This window comes from Sycon ciliatum, chromosome 9, assembly GCF_964019385.1.
Source record: "Sycon ciliatum chromosome 9, ocSycCili1.1, whole genome shotgun sequence".
Taxonomy (NCBI): domain Eukaryota; kingdom Metazoa; phylum Porifera; class Calcarea; order Leucosolenida; family Sycettidae; genus Sycon; species Sycon ciliatum.
The window spans coordinates 26,156,871-26,173,717 of NC_088651.1; positions in this window are offsets into that span (position 1 = coordinate 26,156,871).

Here is a 16,847-nt window from a genome sequence, read left to right on the forward strand (position 1 = left end):
AAGCTCGTAATCCCGGATGTGTGCCCGTGTCATCTCCCGGTATTGTACTACTCCCTGATTCAAATAGGGCTTTCAAACACAAGATCATAACGTGAAGCAACTTGGAAGAATGAGTATGAATGCGAAGTGTATGGGGGAATGCATGTAGGGCGATAGTGCGTTTTCGAATCCCAGGTTATGCCTAAAAATAGAATTGAAAAATATAAAACATCCCTATGCTTTTTTTGCCTAGGTCATCAAAGCGCTAGGCGGTGGACAGTGTCGTATTACCCTCGACTGTAGATGTCCCGTACCTGTCCCGTACCTGTTCCGTACCGTACCGTGCCATCAAAGACGGCTGGCCACAATTTATATTCAAATAGGGCTTTCAAATGCAAGATCATAACGTGAAGCAACTTGGAAGAATTAGTATGTATGCGAAATGAATCGGGGGATGCATGCAGGGCGATAGTGCGGGTTCCAATCCCAGGTTATGTCTAAAAAAAAGGGAAAAATTTATATGAATTTATAACATCCGTTTGCCTTTTTGTCAGGGTCATCAAGGCAAAAAGGCATAGCGTAGGGCCCTGAGCTACCAAGCTCTCTCGTTATTACACACCCTTAGCAAACAAAGGTAACACTATAGTTGACGGTACTCGTACCTAGATCACCCAAATTAAAAATGGCGTCGAAGTTACAGCGTAAAAACTTAATGGGGGCTGATTTATCGTTGTGACCAATGGTACGTTTTTTGGCCAAATATTCCGAATTTCACCTTGTATCGCGTATATGGTGACATAAATGGTTGTACCGCGCCAAGTAAAAGCTATTCTCTTGGCAACAGCGTACTAAAAATAGCGTACATCTTGCTAAAGGTCGAACCCAAATCACGGCATTTTCCCCCTTACGATAATACCGTTACAACATAACGTTGTTTGCTAAGGGTGTCTATTATATTTATTCTACGAAATAGAGGTTGCGACTTCGGCGATGATTTTGTTTAGGAATGGTTTTGCTCCCACACTGGGGCTCGCGCTATTTCGCGGACGACTTGACACATGACTGACTCACAACTGCCATCCAGATGACACGAGAAGTCCATCGAACCTTCGACTCGGCAAACCTGCAAGAAAGCACCACTCCCTGCTCAGTACAAAGTGTTTCTGGGAACTGACCCCTCATCTGTTGAGCTTTAGTAGGCTGAGGAAGATTGTGCCTGAAAAACACCACTTATATAGTGCTCTCCAGGCGCTTTCTCATGTAGGTGACATGCCTTCTTGTTATGGCACATCATGTGATCCAAGGCCGGAACCTGGTCAGGTAGGTTCTCGCGTTGTACGTTTCCTGGAAGTGCTTCACTCCCTGGAAATGTGACTCCAGGCTTTGTGCAAAACCACGCCACTACGACGTTCTACTGGTTTCCACGATGCCTTGGTGCTTTGTGCAAAGAGCCAAGACTAACCAACCGAGCTAAGTGCAAAAAGTGCAGAGCCAAGACGTGTGCAAGAACCAAAACCGTCACCGCAGTGACCGAACGAGAGGTCACAGTATCAAGCAAGCAAGATCAAGAATGCAGCAGAACTTACCATAAGAAGCCGCTGAACTATGGCACGTTGGGTGAGCGGGCTCCCTAACGTGACCTCATATACTTACATTGTACTCTGACGTTGGTGAGCGGGCTCCCCACATCCCAATTTGGTCTTTCTTCTCCATGTCTTTCTTTCTCTTCGAATGATTGCGTACGTGCATTCTGCTTTTTTGCAGACTGGCTGCTCATATTCCAGTTTTACCTGTTCTTGTAGTTCCTGGTAATACCTCGTATCATTCTAGGCAATGATCACGCCAAATCTCTAAATTGTGCTATAAAAGAAGCTCGCATTCTCTCTCTTACTTTAGTCTAGTCTAGTCTAGTCTAGTCTAGTCTAGTCTAGCAATCGAGACTCGGTCTCAGCTCTCTGTCTTGGTTTACTTTGAGCTCGGATTGAATGACTACTCACAACGTAAAACTAACAGTCTTTGTCTGTTGATCGTGTGGGGTTGAACTTGGACCAAGCCAGCTATATTGGTTGGCCCCTGGGTTGTGTTGGGCTTGTCGTGAGGCCACACGTCTATTCAGTCGCCACTCGTAGTGATTTCGGGGTCCGGTCACTGAGAGGCAGGGATGCCACACAATCATCACCAGGGATACAAACTTACAGAGACACTCCTTTTCCAGCGCGACAAGCACCTCGTGCACACCAGATAGCAGCGTAAGTCAGTTATCGCTCCTGGGCGGTGAGAACAGACGTAGAGGACCCTCGGTCATTCCCAACGCTGTCACCTCCAAACAAGCTAGTCGAACACCCGCGCTGGGCACAACAGTGCGAAATAGAGGTGGCGATTCCGGCGATGATTTTGTTTAGAAATGGGTTTGCTCCAACACTGGAGCTCGCGCTATTCTGCCGACAACTTGACACTTCACTGACTAACAACTGTCATCCAGAGAACAGGAAACCAAAACATCGCCGAAGTCGCAACCTCTATTTTGTAGTGCCCAGCGCGGGCGTGTGACTAGCTGGTTTGCCGGTGACAGCATTGTGAATGACCGAGGGTCATCTACGTCTGTTCTCACCGTCCAGGAGCGTTAACTGACTCACGCTGCTATCTAGTGTTTACGAGGTGTTTGTCGCGCTGGAAACGGAGTGTATCCCTGGTGATGTTTGTGCCTGGACAGCACTATATAAGTGGTGCTCTTCAGGCACAATCTTCCACAGCCTATTCAAGCTCAACTGATGAGGGGTGAATTCCCCGAAACACTGTGTATTGAGCAGGAAGTGATGCTTTCTTGCAGGTCTGCCGAGTCGAATGTTCGATGGATTTCTCGTGTTCTCTGGATGGCAGTCGTGAGTCAGTCAAATGTCAAGTCGTCGGCGGAATAGTGCGATCTCCAGTGTGGGAGCAAACTCATTCCTATATTTATTTTACTAGGGTGTTTCCCTTTGACCTATGGTCTTCTTACGGGAGCCCCTAGAAAGATTGAATACATGTGCGATAATCTGCACAAGAGCTTCTGCGACGGTGAGGCAAAAATATTGGCGCCTTAGTTCATCCTTTTCGTGGGCGGGAAAAAATTGATGACGTTAGAATCTCAAAACTAAGCAGTAGCCGAAACGAAATTCCTCCTCGTCCTTAATGCCTGTAGCAGCCTGACCATGCTCCGTTCACTCGAGATCCTGTGCAGGCCAGCCAAACATAATGTTTACATGGGTGTTCCAAGTGACCTTGTCACGTAGTTTAGTTACCGCCGTCTAAGTTCAATGATTTGCACGTCTGCCCTTAGCAAACCACCATGCCGCAGGTATGTAGACCCGTCCAAGCCCCGTAAACGGGGGCGGTCCAAAGCTGCTTCTGTTGCCTGCATGTCCGGTTCAGAAGCATGCACAGAGCGAAACGTTGTATACCACCTCGAGTGCAGATGTGGTGATAGATATGTCCGAGAGACTTACCGCAGCCTCGCTACAAGGACAAAAGAACACAACGACGACGCACGCAACACAGTGAGCGGCACCGCGCTGGGTGAGCATTTTCCAGCCAAGCTTGCATCTGAAACATTACCATTGGGAGCAACGACCTTCTTGGGTATCCTGGTTCTTGGTTCTGAGCGTTACCGCCCCAGGAGGAGGATCCGAGAGGCCATCAACATCAGGGAGCGATCCCCGAAAATCAACAACAACAGTGGCTGGCGCCTGCAATAATACCACCTGTGCGGCCATAATATTATTAGTTTCTAACATGCGTTCTGGGTCATACACTCGGCACATGTGTGTGGGCAATGCATGCCTTCACGTACCTTGGGTACCACTTTTTTTGGAGTATGCTTTTCCACACTCTACCATGGTCCATGGTCTACATAATCTTACTTTTTACTCAGCTACCTACAGCATTATGCTTGGGATGTTGTAGAACTGACCTGTCCGTTTTGCCGGCATTCAATACAACTGTTATTTACTGCGAGTGGCGCGGGGTTCTACACACCTCACTGGAGGTGTGAGACTAGAGCTGTGCTTGTATCACTGCTGTAGCACAATATCTACGTTCCTCGCCGTTTGTGCTTGTGTTGTCATGTATATGTTGCAATGCACCCGCCTTGACGTGCTTTGCAATTTTCTACCGGAGCTCTTACTAGGTACCGCGCTTTGCTTCCTTCTTTTATACTGCTGTTTTTTTCTTCATGTGCACCTCATTCCTGATGATGCTTGTTTAGAAGAGTATCTCTTTGTCGTTGTTACTATAATCGAGTGGCACATTCGAACTACAATTCTACGAGTGCCAATTTGAAATTGCGTTATGAATTTGAGCAATTGTTACGTTGTACTACGTTGTGTAATGGTTAGCCAAGTGGTAGGCGCAGTGAAATCAACAATAATTACTTTTATTCTACTTCTCTCAGGTACACACCTGAGATATAATTATTAGTGAAAGAAGAAGCGGCAAAATAAATAACTTTTTCTTCGGTGCTCACCTAGAGGTTAACTACTTCTTCTTCGAGTTAGCTTTCGTTGCTATCTAGTCTAATCTTCTTAAAACAGAAATGCGCAGCCGTTTTGATGCAGCAGACGCCGTACGCTTACATACGGAGATACACTCAAATAATATACATCCGGCAAAGCTGCGTATTAGTTCCGTACTATTTCCGTATTGGTCGGGCAGGGATACTACAGTTGTACAGCAAGTAGGAACAATTAATATTTACATACTCACCGGTTTTCGTTTCGCAGTCCCGCGTTGTGACTCAGCTAATTTCTATTTCGTTTGCCTAGTATTGTCTGACTAGGGGCGCTGTCACCCCGTCGGGTGCGAGCACCCTTGGACAGAAGCACTTCACTGAACGACAGTGTTCATTTTCGATTTCCTCTTCTGCTTCTGTTGCGCAGTTTGAATGTGTGCTTTTTTCGTACTCTGCTCACGATCGAACCAGGCGCGGATCGATCTCCATAATTTTATCTTCCATTGCCATGACTAGCATTAGTACGCATTGTGTACTCACTCGCTGCTTGGCACGCTTGCAGCGCATCTTTCTTCTGTTTCAACCCAGTGCCTGCGTGCACGGTACGGGATTTGCGATGCCACATCAGCGTTGGTGTGTCGTTGTGCTTCGTTGTTTTTTTGTTCTTTGCAGAGTAGTGGTCGTTAAAACTGAGAAAGAACGGGTCGTTGACTGGGCGTGGTTTCGATTTGCATGCCCTCTGTCAACTCCAAACCAAGCTGCCGAAGGTACTCCTGCGCTTCCAGCAGAACAAGGTCGCCATCATCTGCAACATCCAGGAGATATATCTCAAGATATCCCTGGCTCCAAAGGACAGGCCCTTCCATCGTTTTCTGTGGCGGGATAACGAGAACGGGCGTGGTTTCGATTTGCATGCCCTCTGTAAACTCCAAATCATTGGTAGCAGAGAATGGCTTCTACGGAGCCATCATGGCTGTAAAACTGGAAGATCTAGCACGGAAAAGCGAGAGCTGAAAACGGATTTCACTAATACCCGGAGAAATTTGACCTTAGAGTCAACAAATGAGGTGCCTAACCACAAGAACTTACAGGCATGGAGCCGCTTGACAATAGCGTACCAGGAGAGCAAGAAGGTGTTATTGGAGTTCATGGAAGCGGTGGTGGACACTGACTCCAGAAGACATGCTGGTCTCCAGAAACAATACAAACAGCTGGAATTCCAGTACAGTCAACTTCGCTAATAACGACTGCGGATATAACGACAATTCGCGAATAACGACCGAATTTCCATGCCCAGAGCAAAGTCCCATCTAACTATAATATATAGTCTATTTTATACATTTAGCTTCGGATATAACGACTATCTGAATAACGACAATTCGCGTATAGCGACATGCTTTTAGTGCCCGTGGTCATATTCACTGCTTGAATAACAACTTTCTGGGCTTTTGACAGCTATTTCAAGTACCTGTCAGTCAAGTACATGTACCTGTCATGCAGAAGTACCAGAACCTATGGTGCACCGGTGATGGATATTATTGCACACATGCAAGAAAATGCAGCCAAGGGGGGGGGGGGCTTTTTCTTCCTTTTTTATGTTGGCTTCAAAATTGTTGGATTTACCAGCACACCTATACATGTATGTATACAATGTATATGTAGTTGTACATGATTGTACAGTAATCATCATACATGTACATGTACATGTCTCTGGCCCTGTAGATGGCTCAAAAGGCATATTTTTCAATTGATTTCCTTTGCATATTGAATTTTTAGTTCCTTTCAACTGCAATATGAAAATAAAGTACACATTGACATAGAGCAAGAAAAGAGCTTGATTTTGATATGCATATCATACTATACAAAATATGGGTTCACATACATTCAAATGGGACTTCGGTTATAAGGACACTTCGCGAATAAGGACACTTTTCTATTGCCCCGCCGAATGTCGTTATTGGCGAAGTTGACTGTATGCAGATGCCATGGAATTGGCCAGGAGTGTGCTCATCAGAAGCAGCAGAGCGAGCCTGGCAGCGTCGACCAGGCAGACTCCTAGTCCCAAGCAATCGCCGCTGAGAGGAGCAACGCCGTTACTGGCGTCAGTGCGCGTCAGTGCGCGAGGAAATCAGAGAAATTCAGGATCTGCGTGCGGCGCTCCAAGATGCACCGTTTCTTGGTCGCCAGGACGACACTTGGGTGAAGTTTCCCAGGGCTGCAGATGATGGAGAACGGGTAAAAGTAGAGCCGGACAGCCCTTTTGTGATGATCAGTGGTCAGCGTATGGGGGAACCTGCCGAACCCTTCCCGACCGTTGCCATGGCAACCGCGTACGCGCCGCCGCAAAATGCGTGCACCGCTTTATCTGCAGCAGCCGCAGAGTACCAGCCATGTAGTTCAGTGCCGCCAGGGCCATTTGCAATTATGACCGCGGGCAGCAACGCTCCGGCTATAAGTATAAATGAGGAACAAGGCTCTACCTTCCTGATCCACGATCCTGCTGATCAAACACCTAGTATGATGTTTGCAACGTATGGCAACAATAGTGCTAGGCCGCAGCAGGCATATATGTACCAACAACAACAGCAACAACAGCAACCGCAGTGGAGTGCGAGCAATAGTGCAGTCGTGTACAACTCAACCGTGTCTACTGGACCATCGCACACCATCTCTGCCGGAGCGTCACAGTTCGGTACGAGACCCAGCGCTGGCATCCAAGCACCCCGTACCGCAGTATTCATCCCAGTTCCGATATATGTCAGAGGCACCGCAGCTCGACCTGCGCCACGGACTGCGCCAGCGGCAGCTCCACAGATTAACATCGCCAGTAAGTTGAAGCGGATCGAAATTGCCGTGTTCACTCGAAAGAAGCGAAAATACGAGCGCTGGAAATCCGCTTTCAGCGTTTGTGTGGACCGGCAACCGCTTTCCGCTGAAATAAAGCTGCTGAAGCTCCGACAGTACGTGGCGGGGGAGGCACTGGATGCCATGGAGAGTCTTGGCTACTCGGCAGCAGCATACGAGGCTGCTTTGCGGCGGTTGGAGCGACGCTTCCGTGGGAGTCCCCAGCGCCTTGCGGTTAGGCTGGAAGAGCTGGAACAATCTCCACCTATTCAATCCGGTAGAGCCCAGGACCTGGAGCGCTTTACTGATGTGCTCAACATGGTAGTGGTGACGTTAAAGGATGCCGGTATGCACACCGAGCTAGGTGCAGTCATTCTCTACCAGCGGATCCAGCAGAAGCTGCCGGTAAACGTGTTGGTACAGTATCGCCGCTGGATAGTACACCATCAAAAAGACGAATCGGTGGAGGTGCTGCTGGAGTGGCTGAATGCCGAGGCAGACGTTCTTGCTGTCGCCACAGAAACTGTCAAAGGCATCAGCAAGCAGCATCACGTCAGGAGCCAATTGTCAACCAGCGGGACAAGTCGAAATCAGCCGACTCGGACGGCAACAGCACATGACGCGGTGCAGCCGCGCACGACCACGTTTGTGACATCTACAAACACCAGCGGCAACATGCCACCCGCAAGGTCCATGTACCAATGTTGCAATGGCAGCGAGCACCCAATCTGGCGCTGCCCGGAGTTTCAGAAACAAGCTGTAAGCCAGCGCTAGGCAGCGCGAAGCGAAGCAAGTCATGATATAGATGCCTTGCGACTGGGCACAGCGGCAAGGATTGCCCACGGGACCGGGAGTGCGGTATCGACGGATGCACGAAGCATCACCATCGCCGGCTGCACACTAAGCCCCGTCAACCGCCTCCAGCGTCGTCAACCCACGCCTCCGGAGAGACTAGAGGCATGCAGCCGGAGAACTTCAGTGCTGTCTCCCTTGGAAACAGCACGAAGGGAGAGTAGCGGATCGTACGGACGGTGACGTCAATTCGGACAGTTACCGTTCAGCTATCCAACGGAGAACGGTCGCTAACTGTCAACACACTGCTGGACGACGCAAGCACGCGCTCCTTCATAGCGAGCAATGTTACGGCTGAACTCGGCCTGGTGGGATCAAGCATGTCGCTGACAATCAGCAAGCTGAATGGACAGCAAGAAACCATTCACACCGTACCAGTATCGTGCACTCTGCGAAGTATTGACGGAACCACATCGACGACTCTTAATGCATGCACAATCGAGCAGCCAAAAGGCAATATGGAGGTTGTAGACTGGCACCACCTGGGAAAGCAATAGGCAAATCTAGCAAACGTTGAGTTTCCACCGCTACCGTCGAAACGCCACATTGACGTGCTTATCGGTGCCGACTATCCGGAGCTTCACATGGCGCATGAAGAGCTCTCGGGTAACAGTCATGAGCCCGTGGCGCGTCGGACGGCATTAGCGTGGACCTGCATCGGCCAAGTACAACCAGCACACCCAGCGGCGAGCTGCTGCTTCACAATGTTCAGCGACGGTGACCTACAGAACAGCTTGAAGCGCCTGTGGGAAATCGAAGAAGTGAACAGCAGCACTACGAAATTCATGTCACACGAGGACAAGGCGGCAGAGCAGAAAATTGCAGCGTTGTTGAAGGTGACGGATGGCCGCTACTGCGTTGGCATACCCTGGAAATCAAAACGTCCAGTTGTGCCTGAAAGCCCAGCGAAGGCACTCGGCCCTCTGCACAGCTTGGAAAAGCGGCTGCGACGTGACTCAGCGGCAGCAACAGCGTACAGTGGTGTCATCCGCAGGTACCTAGCTAACGTGTACATTCGACGAGTGCCAGACAAAGAGTGGTGAGGTTCTGTAAATGAATGGTACCTTCACCACTTCACCATCATCCGTGAAGATAAGGCCTACACAAAGACATGTGTGGTTTTTGACGCAGCTGGCATCAGCAAAGGTGTAGCGCTGTACGATGTTATCAGTGCTGCTCCCAAGCTGCAGCGATCGCTGCCGTAGGGACTCCTGCGCTACCGGCAGAACAAGGTCGCCATCATCTGCGACATCCAGGAGATGTATCTCCAGATATCCCCGGCTCCGGAGGAAAGGCCCTTCCATCGCTTTCTGTGGCTGGATAATTAACAGGAACCGACCACATTTGAGTTCAACCGGGTGGTCTTCCGTGTGAACGCGTCGCCTTTCCTAGCGCAGTACACGTGACAAGGCACAATGCCCTATCCTCGTGCAGCGAAAACGGTCCTTGAGTCAACGTACATGGATGCCTCCATGGACTCTGTTCGAAGCGATGAGGAAGGCGTTGAGCTCGTAAGGCAGCTGTTGGTGTTGTGGCACAAAGCCAGTATGCACCCTCGCAAATGGCTGAGCAACTCCACGGCAGTACTGCAGACCATCCCGGAGGAGGATCGCACTAAGGAGAGCAACCTCACGAAGGGAGAGCTGCCGAATGTCGAGCCACTGGGAATCCGCTGGCTTGCGAAAGAGGATCAGTTCACATTAGAACTGCAGCTATCGGAGATCGGCTCTAATCCAACGAAGCGCGCGTTTCTCAGTGCAACAGCAAGTTTATTTGATCCACTTGGACTCCTTGCACCGTACCAGCGATCAGCAGCCAGCTTCACGTGTTCTCAGATGCGTCCAAGATAGCATACGGAGCAGTCGGGTGTCTTGTCAGTCACTATGACACTGGAGAACCGACAGCACGGTTCGTCCCAAGCAAGGTCCGTGAGGCACCAGTGACTGCTGTCAGCGTTCCGCGTCTTGAGCTAATGGCGGCGACAACCGGAGCAACGCTCGCCATATCATCCGCCGAGTCACTGAACCTCGACCCCCGAACAACGACGCTATGGTCGGACAGCAGCAACGTTCTGCACTGGATCACCAATCACAGCCGCACCTTCAAGCAGTTTGTGGCTAGTCGAGTGGGCGAGATTCAACGGCAAACCAATCCTACCCAGTGGCGGTATGTGCCCACCGTGCTCAATCAAGCCGACCCGGTCTCTCGAGGAATGTCAATGCAAGAGTTGGCGGGAAGCAGTTTATGGTGGAACCGTCCTGGCTTCTTCGGTGCCGCTGAAAGAGAACGGCCAGTTCAGCCGGAACTGAAGCCCCGTCCGTCAACTCTGGAGTTGAAGAAAGTCAACCAACCAACGGACGAGTCCATCGAGCTGGCTGCGGTGACCGTCGACCAATGCCACGGCGAGCTGAATCGTCATGAGCAAAGCCGCTACTCCGACTGGGTACGATTGTGCCGTATTCATGCTTGGTGTGTGCGATTCTCTACGAATTGCTCGTTTCCACCCGCAAAGCGAGAGTTTGACGAATTATCGGCACAGGCAATCCGGGACTCTGATGAGTTTTACAACAAGTGAGCGCAGCACCAGTCGCTACCAGAGTATGCTGCAGTTAAGGCAGGCAAGCCGATCCCTGCAACCTGCAAGCTGGTCTCGCTCAAGCCAATGATTGACGACGCTGGCCTTCTACGCGTCGGAGGTCGACTACGGCATGCTGATTTCTTGACTGCAGAACAATGCAATCCGATCGTCCTACCACGAGGAGATCATGTGACACAGCTGATTGTATAAGCATGTCACGAACGAGGATATCACGCGTTCCGTGTCAGCCACGCGCTAGGCGAACTCTCATAACGCTACTGGACCGTCGCTGGCCGCGAAGAGGTACGAGCTTGGGAAGCCAAGTGTGCGAGGAGCGCCCGGAACCGTACGAAGCCGGCAATGCAGGTGATGGCGTCACTACCTTAGGTCCGAGTTAGCCTGCCGCTACGCGCATTCAGCCGAGTCTCTGTAGACTACGCCGGACCATTTATGACGAAGCCGGGTCGCGGCAAGACACAACACAAGCGGTATCTGTGCTTGTTCACCTGCTTGCAGACGAGAGCAGTGCATCTCGAGCTGTCATACGCGTTGACAACGGACTCGTTTCTGCAGGCGTACGTACGCTTCACCAATCAACGGTGAGTACCGATCGACGTCATCTCCGACAATGGCACGAATTTTGTCGGCTTCACCAATGAGCTTGCTCAGCCAGTCAAGCAGCTTGATGCAGAGGCGATTCAGCGGCAGACAGCGGACCAGCAGACTAGCTGGCGTTTCAACCCTCCAGTAGTACCACATTTCGGCGGAGTGCATGACGCGTTAGTAAAATCGGCAAAGCGTGCTATCTCGCCGATTCTGAAGAACACGGAGGTCACAGACAAGGAGCTTTTGTCTGCTATTGTCGGCGCAGAGGCGCTCATGAACTCACGGCCCCTGTCCTACATGTCGGCAGATGGTCGTGACCCGACTCCACTAACGCCCAACCATTTCCTGTACAGCCGGGTCAGTACTCGGTTTGCACCTGCAGGAGTGGACGAGAGCGAGTTCAACCCTCGGCAACGCTGGTGTGCAGTGCAAGAACTCGTGCTGCACTTTTGGCGGAGATGGATGCAGTAAGACGTGCCAGAGCTGAACCGGCGAGTCAAGTGAAGGACGGCCGAGACAGACCTCAAGATCGACGACATCGTTCTATTGACATCCCAAGACAACCCACGGGGCACTTGGCCAATGGGTCGTGTCACCGAAGTGCACCCTGGTCCAGACGGACACGTGCGATTTGTGAAGGTCAAGGTGGGCGACAAGACCTACACCCGCCCAATCGTGCGTCTTTGCAAGCTGTTCTGTGAGTAGTTCCTTGTTTGCCTATTTCAGAACAATAGTCAATTTTCGTATTTTTTGGTCACTGTGAATTTCGGCACAGTGAGAAAGAAGAGAAATGATTAGAAGAGTATCTCTTTGTCGTTGTTACTATAATCGAGTGGCACATTCGAACTACAATTCTACGAGTGCTAGTTTGAAATTGCGTTATGAGTTTGAGCAATTGTTACTTTGTACAGCAAGTACGACCAATTAATATTTACATACTCACCGGTTTTCGTTTCGCAGTCCAGCGCTGTGACTCAGCTAAATTATATTTCGTTTGCCTTGTATTGTCTGACTAGGGGCGCTGTCACCCCGTCGGGTGCGAGCACCCTTGGACAGAACCACTTCACTGAACGACAGTGTTCATTTTCGATTTCCTCTTCTGCTTCTGTTGCACAGTTTGAATGTGTGCTATTTTCGTACTCTGCTCACGATCGAACCAGGCGCGTATCGATCTCCATAATTTTATTTTCCGTTGCCACAACTAGCATGATTACAATTTTTACCTGTCAGGTAGGATGCAAGTTTGCGAGCTCCTGACCTTTACTACTTTTTTCGGTTTCCCGGGGTACTAGGCCCTCGACCCCAATACGGACATCGCCGTGCTTACTGATGACGAGCTCAAGGAGCTCATCCAGCGACCAGGACTGGAGTTCCCCAGAAAGGCGAACAGGCCAATGCTGATTGCCCTACTGAGAGGATCCAAGGACTCGGCTCCCGTGAGTCATGCTAACCCTGATGTAGCTAGCGATTGCGCCGCACTCTCTGAACTTACCGGGGTAGTAAGGGAACTGAAATCAGAGCTAAAGACGAAGAAAGATATGAATGTACAGCTGAGAGATTCCGACATTGAAATTCAGGTTTTGAAAGACGACGTGCAAAAGCTCCGACGTGAACTGCATACTAAACAAGATCACCAAACCCGTTCGACCCACGTCCTGACCCTGGGGATACAACTCATCTCAGAAGTACTACAAGTAGTACTCTCCCCATGTACTTTAGTACGAGTGCCGACGCTACCCCATACCTGTCACATGCACCGGTACAAACACAAGGCCCAGCTGCACAGCACATTGTAGAAAATTCGTACGCAGACTCCGCAAGGCAGCCACCAAGGCGCATGCACCTGGCCATGACAAACGTTCGCAAAAGCAAAACCACCGTAGGGAGGAGACATCATGGTACACGGCACCGAACACACCCAAGAGTGCACCTGGACTCGTAGGACGACCTCGCGTGACGGTGTACTACATTGGAAATGTTGACCCGGACTGCGATGCGGATTCAATAGCTGAACACTGCGAGGCACAAGGTGTATCTGTAGTACAAAGCGTCGTGTACACCTCCATGCACTTTAGAACAGCCTCTGCTCGTATTACAGTCTTGGTCACGGACGCCAAGAAGGTCGCGGAAGAATCGTTCTGGCCTGACGAAGTTGGCCGTACTGTAAGAGAGTGGCAATTTGGTACAGAGGCCTGGGCTCCTAAACCCGTTAAAGCATAATGGCTCAAACCACCGACCCACTCCCCTTGAACCCGCATGCTCAACACACCAATCGGATCAGCATGAAGCTTAATCCACATGCCGCCCCGTTTCACCCACACACCCACCACCTGCCCCAGCACAGTAGTACACTTAACATTGGCCACATCAATATAGCATAATTATTACGCAGTCTATGCCACAAACTGTGTGAAGTTAAAAATATAATGATAGAACAGCAGCTGGATATACTAGCCGTTTCCGAGACCTGGCTAGATAACAGTGTCTCTGATCTCGAAGTGCATATCCGTAGTCAGCTGAAAGTACTTGAGGCTGTTTGCATTCGTTTGCTTAAGCCTGATTTTTGTAAGCAGAGGAAACGTGTACAGTAAAACCTGTAACTAACGACCACCCCTTGGTGCCCGAAAAAGTGGTTTTTAGTGGCAGGTGGTCTTTAGTTAGAGGTTTGCACCGCGTGACCATATATTGATCCCATTATATGATATGTATGTCAAAACGCAGATAATACAATCCCCCGCCACTTGCGCACTGACATTCTTCTTTCAGATCATACAACACTTGGAGAGAGAGAAAATCAAGTTTTATTGCAGACATCAAATTCTGCTCCTACTTCTGAATCCAGGAGCCAAGAGTTCCCTGTGGAAGCTTCTCTTTGCGCTGGGCTTCAAGTTTGTTCTTGAAGGCACCAAGTTTCTCTACATCCATTGCAATGGTAGACAAGCCACGCTGCAACGTAAACTGTTACTTCTCTGACTTCTGTGGCCTCTGTGGACTCTACAGAATCACACTCATCCCCACTGGCATCGACCACATCATCATTATCATCAGGCTCACCCCGTGCTTCTTGGAAGATTCTATTCTCCCAATCATCAGATGGAGTTTCGTTTGTTCCAAGCTCGTTGTCTATTACTGCATAATCCGACAATGTCTGATCTCCAAGGACACTCTCTGCAGCAGGGAGCTCGTCAAATTCAGGTTCATCCAACTCTGATGACGGTGCTTCTACTGCAAATCCACAATGGCTGAAGCACTTCTGGAATGTTGTGGGCTGCACTTCACTCCATGATGCTGTAAGCCATGATACATGTTCAGATATGAACCCAAGCTGAGAAATAAATACGCGCTCTTCCATTTATGGGTCCACGAAAGGCAAAACAGGAAGTAAAGTTCAAAACACCCACTTTTACAGCATTCTGTACACCGGGTACAAGCTTCACCAACTTGTTGCCCCTCCCCCCCCCCCCCCGAAAATGCGGCCTGCCAAGGCCCATCCAGATCGAGCACTCGGAAATTTTGACCGCATGCATGAGCAAACAGATTTTAGCATTTTTACAGCTAAAAAGGCTCAAAAAGAGCGATATTCACCAAGAAACGCAATAAAGGGCGAAAGAAACGGGCTTTTCCGAAAAGGGCCAAAAAGGCGAGCACCTTTGGAGAAGGGCTAATCGCGGTCGCTAGGTACGGGTCAAAATTCGACATTGGGACAAGAAAAGGCGGTCGTTGGTCCCGTTCAGCAGGTCGTCGCTAGTCACAGTGCGTTTTGAATATGAGACCGTCCACGCATGACAAAGTGGTCGGTAGTCCCAGGTCGGTCGCTAGTCACGGTGGTCGTTAATTACAGGTTTTACTGTAGTTGCATTAAGATTGTTTTCGTAGGTACACAGCATGATCGTTTGTCTCACTACACAGTTCTAGCGTTACAATTAGTTTCTCACCCGGCCTTGCACTTAGCTCTCACTTCACTTCTATTGTCTCACCCTCCCTCATTCCATATTTAGCACTCTATTTTGTTCTCTTAAAAAGTGTGTAAAACACATTGAATGTATTTTTAATCATTGTTCAGCATGGTTACTCTTCAGTCACGACTTTCCACTGATGAATGTGACCAGAAAATTAATTTTGGTAAACTTTTATGCCTTCGTTGTAGTTAGGCGAACCAGGAGAATTTGTTCTCTTTATTGCTATTATAAAACTGTTGTCTCCACGTCGATTATTTAAAATATTATTATTATTACTTGCATGTACGCGTTGGAGTCAACCATGCAAGCATGATCCACAACTTCGCTTATGCTGAACATGATAAACAGGACTATGACAGGGGAAAGAAATTGAGCTAGAACGATGATACAATGATATAATTATCATATACAATGTAGCTCATGGGTATTGAAGATATGTCATTTATGAATATGTCTTTAATTATGTCATTGAATATTGCAGCCTGAGTGATAATAATAGTGCTATTTCCTGAGTTTGACTGTTTCAGGACCTGTCGGAATATCACGATGCACAGATCTTCATGCATAGATCTCGCCATGCGGGTCGGTCATGGGCAATGGCTCGCAGGCTCTGCAGAGCGTCTAAGTTCCCGAGCAATCCGGCATTGGCTTGGCGCAGATCTCCCACCAATGCCTGCGGCAGGGTCGTCCGCGGTCTACCCCTCCAGCATTTCTGTTGCTGATTGGCGAAGTACGCGAACATAGCCATAACAGCTGGAGATTCATCTGCCATCCGCAGGATGTGGCCAAACAGCCTCCAGCGTGATCTCTTGACCATGACACTCAAGGGTTCAGCTTCGCATCTGGCATAGAGAGCATCATTCGGTATTATTTGTGGCCATTTCACACCGATGAGTGACCTTAGCTGACGGCGGTGGAAGGAATCCAGGCGGGACAGAACGGTCACACTGACCCCCCACGTACCCGAGTTGTACGTCAGTACTGGAACAATAAAAGTGCTGTACAGCCGCAGACGCAACTTCTCGCTGATGTGCTGATGCCTCTTCCAGAGGCTCCATAGGGACTGAAATGCTGCAGTCGCCAGCTGTTTTCGTCGCATAATATCCTCTTCGTCGCCCAGCAGCGAACCCAGCTTGCGCGTTGTCCTCCACTCTTCATCGATCCTGTCCGCACTTCTGAAGATGTCCGTATACTCAGTTTTGTCCCGGTTCATGATCAGGGACCACTGTGGTAGCACCGTGCTGGCAGTCGCCTCCACGTCCGCCAGCCAGGACTTTGAGGTGCTGACAAAGTCTGCATCATCCGCATATACAAGTTCGAGCGGCAGACCGTTGTCGCTGAGAGGTCTTGCTGGCACCTCTTGCCTTAGTTGTCGGAGCGCAGCCTCCAGGTAAACCGTGAAGAGAACGGGGGAAAGGCATATTTTTACCAGTTAGAGTGCGGATGCAGTTTTAGGAGCTCCGCTCCTATCAGCCTTTCCGAGTCTGTAACTGTAACCTACAGGAGCTGTGACTTGTACTGCGGACTATGGCCACCAATGAGC